The sequence below is a fragment of the Populus alba genome, chromosome 5 (genome assembly GCF_005239225.2).
Source record: "Populus alba chromosome 5, ASM523922v2, whole genome shotgun sequence".
Taxonomy (NCBI): Eukaryota; Viridiplantae; Streptophyta; class Magnoliopsida; order Malpighiales; family Salicaceae; genus Populus; species Populus alba.
The window spans coordinates 8,001,669-8,006,133 of NC_133288.1; positions in this window are offsets into that span (position 1 = coordinate 8,001,669).

The following is a 4,465-nucleotide window of genomic DNA, read 5'->3' on the forward strand; positions in this document are numbered from 1 at the left end:
TTTGTATTTTGTATTATGGAAAGAAAAGACAAGAAAGAAAAAAGAAAAGAAAAGAAACAAAAAAAATAAAATAGTGAAATATGAATGTGTGTGGTTGTATTTTTTATTATATGTTATTGAATTATAAAAATTAAAAAAGGACAAAAAGAATTATTTGTTAATTTAAATATGGTTAAAATATCTCAAGGACAAATAAAATCAAGTTGTATTTTCCATGAAAATATGAGGACAAGTTTCTACATTATATTCGGGGATTTAATAACTGATTTATTCAAGCCTAAGAATTTAATTAATATTTTAAATTTTCAAATCACATCAGAACACGAAGCAGCTTATCTCAGGTAGGGTGTGTTAGGGGTGCTAATACCTTCCCTAACCACAACCAGTCCCTTACCCATGATCTCTGACAAGACCAGTACATCAGGTTTCCTAGTAGCCCTCAATAAATTACTAGGTGGCGACTCCCACGAACGAATTCAAAGCAAATGCAACAACGAGAAAAATCGCCAGCCGATGTCGCGCGCCTGATTATTTTTTTGGGGTGCGACAAGATGGATGGCAATGCTATTGCTAACATACATTTAGCACTAGCTGATGAAGTCTTATCAAGTGTGGCGGAGAAGAAAACAGCTAAGGAGATATGGGAGACTCTAACCAAGCTATATGAGTCCAAGTCTTTGCATAATAAGATTTTCTTAAAGCGGAGACTTTATACCCTTCGAATGGCAGAAACCACGTCGGTGACTGACCACATCAACACAATAAGAACTCTATTTTCACAACTCACTACGTTGGGTCAACAAATAAAGGAAAATGAACGTGTAGAGCTTCTACTTCAAAGTCTTCCTGATTCGTATGATCAGCTTATTATCAACCTGACCAATAATATCCTCTGAGACTATTTAGTCTTCGATGATGTTGCAGCTGCTATCTTGGAAGAAGAAAATAGGCGCAAAAACAAAGGAGACAGAAACAGTTCAAACCAAGCTGAGGCATTGTTGGTGTCAAGAGGAAGATCAACAGAACGTGGCTCCAGTGGGAGTCAAAGGCAGGGGAGGTCCAAATCAAGAAGTAAGAAGACTGTGAAATGCTACAACTATGGCAGAAAAGGGCACTTCAAAAAGGATTGTTGGTTTAAAAAGGGTATAGAGAATACTACAGAGTCATCAAAACCTCAAGGATGTGTTGCAAGCACCTCAGAAGATGGAGAGGTTTTATATAGTGAAGCAGCAAACAATCTCTACGATAGAGAAGGAGCTCACTGAGGTCTGGCTAATGGATTCAGGAGCAACATGGCATATGACCCCTAGACGGGATTGGTTCCATACATACGAACCTATCTCTGAAGGCAAAGTGTTCATGGGTGATAATCATGCTTTAGAGATTGCTGGCATTGGCACCATAAAATTGAAGATGTATGATGGCTTAATTCGTACTATTTCAGGAGTGCGACATGTGAAAGACTTAAAGAAGAATCTTTTGTCCGTAGGACAATTTGATAGTCTTGGCTGTAAGATTCGAACAGACAATGGAATCATGAAAATTGTCAAAGGAGCGCTGGTGGTTTTAAAGGCAAGAAAGACAGTTGCAAACATGTTTGTATTAATGGGAGAAACACATCATGGGGCAGAAGCATCAATCGCATCAGCCAATCCTGCAGAAGAGAAGACGATGATGTGGCATCAAAAACTAGGCCACATGTCAGAGAAAGGTTTAAAGGTTCTCTCTGATCAGAAGTTACTCCCTGGGCTTACAAAGGTTACTTTACCTTTTTGTGAGCACTGTGTTACAAGCAAACAACACAGGTTGAAGTTTGGCACGTCAACAACTAAGAGCAAATGCATCTTAGACCTGATTCACTCTGATGTTTGGCAAGCACCGGTTGTATCCTTGGGAGGAGCAAGATACTTTGCATCATTCATAGATGACTTCTCCAGGAGATGTTGGGTGTATCCAATTAGAAGGAAGGCAGATGTGTTCGCAGTTTTTAAAACCTTCAAAGCGCGGGTAGAACTTGAATCTGAAAAGAAGATCAAGTGTTTGAGGACTGACAATGGAGGAGAATATACCAGTGATGAATTTGATAACTTCTGTCAACATGAAGGTATCAAAAGTCAGTTCACAACGGCATACACTCCACAACAAAATGGAGTGGCAGAGCGGATGAACAGAACTCTACTGGAAAGAACAAGAGCAATGTTGAAGGCTGCAGGTCTAGAAAAGTCATTCTGGGCAGAAGCAGTCAATACTGCCTGTTATGTGATAAATCGATCTCCGTCAACTGCAATTGAGTTGAAGACACCGATGGAGATGTGGACTGGAAAGCCAGCTGATTATTCTCGATTGCATATATTTGGAAGTCCTGTGTACGTGATGTACAATACTCAAGAAGTCAGCAAGCTGGATTCAAAATCCAGAAAATGTGTATTCTTGGGATATGCTGATGGAGTGAAGGGGTATCGCTTGTGGGATCCCACTGCCCACAAGGTAGTCATCAGCAGAGATGTGATATTTGCAGAAGATAAAATGCAAATGGAAGAAAATAATAGCATTTTAAAGGAGACTACAGAAGTCCAGATGGAAAATATTCAGAATCGTACTTCTTCTGAAGCTGCACCAGAGCATGAAGAACAAGAACAAATAGAGTCTGAAACTCCTGAATTTCGACGGTCAACTCGTGAAAGAAGACCACCGGCTTGGCACTCAAAATATGTTACTGAGAGCAACATTGCATACTATCTTCTAACAGAGGATGGAGAGCCATCAACTTTCCATGAGGCTATCAAAAGCACAGATGTATCTATGTGGATGACAACAATGCAAGAGGAGATTGAAGCTCTGCACAAGAATAACACTTGGGATCTTGTTCCGCTACCACAAGGAAGAAAGGCCATTGGCAACAAATGGGTTTACAAGATAAAACGTGATGGCAATGATCAAGTGGAGCGGTATCGTGCAAGATTGGTGGTGAAAGGATATGCTCAGAAAGAAGGAATAGACTTTAATGAGATATTTTCTCCGGTGGTACGACTTACTACAATCAGAGTAGTCTTGGCGATGTGTGCTATATTTGATCTTCACTTAGAGCAGTTAGATGTGAAAACTGCATTTCTTCATGGAGAACTTGTAGAAGAAATTTATATGCTCCAACCAGAGGGTTTTGCTGAAACAGGCAAGGAGAACTTGGTTTGCAGGTTGAACAAATCTCTATACGGTCTCAAACAGGCGCCGAGGTGTTGGTACAAGAGATTTGATTCTTTCATAATTAGCCTTGGGTACAACAGACTCAGTTCAGACCATTGTACGTATTACAAGAGGTTTGAAGAAAATGATGTTTTCATCATTCTGTTGTTGTACGTGGATGACATGTTGGTAATAGGCCCCAACAAAGATCGAGTCCAAGAATTGAAGGCACAGTTGGCTAGGGAGTTTGATATGAAGGACTTGGGACCAGCAAACAAGATTCTAGGGATGCAAATTGACCGAGACAGAAGTAAGAGGAAGATTTGGCTTTCTCAGAAGAATTATTTAAAGAAGATCTTGCGACGCTTCAACATGCAAGATTGTAAGCCAATTTCCACCCCACTTCCTGTTAACTTCAAATTATCCTCAAGTATGTCTCTTAGCAATGAAGCAGAGAGGATGGAGATGTCTCGAGTACCGTATGCATCAGCAGTGGGAAGTTTAATGTTTGCCATGATATGTACAAGACCAGACATTGCACAAGCAGTGGGAGCAGCCAGTCGATACATGGCAAATCCTGGTAGAGAGCATTGGAATACTATCAAGAGGATCTTGAGATACATCAAGGGTACCTCAGATGCCGCATTATGTTATGGAGGATCAGAATTTACTATCAGAGGTTATGTTGACTCAGATTTTGCTGGTGACCTTGAGAAAAGAAAATCCACTACAGGCTATGTGTTCATAATTGCAGGAGGAGCTGTGAGCTGGGTCTCTAAACTTCAGACTGTTGTAGCGTTATCCACAACAGAAGTTGAGTATATGGCAGCTACACAGGCTTGTAAAGAAGCAATATGGCTAAAGAAACTTATAGAGGAGCTCGGGCACAAACAAGAGAAGATTCTTTTGTATTGTGATAGTCAGAGTGCCTTGCATATTGCAAGGAATCCAGCGTTTCATTCAAGAACAAAACATATAGATGTTCAGTATCACTTTGTTCGCGAAATGGTGGAAGATGGAAGTGTGGATTTTCAGAAGGTTCACACAAAGGAAAACCCAACAGATGCTTCAACCAAACCAATCAACACTGATAAGTATATATGGTGCAGATCCTCTTGTGGCCTAGCAGAAACATAAGCAGCATGAAGATGGCAAGTATTGAAAGGATAGAAGAATCACAAATGATGAAGTGTGAAGACTTGATTCAATTATCAAAGTCTTCAAGTGGGAGAATGTGAAGCTAGCCACCAGCCACCTAAGTCAATAATGGTGGGAGTCAACA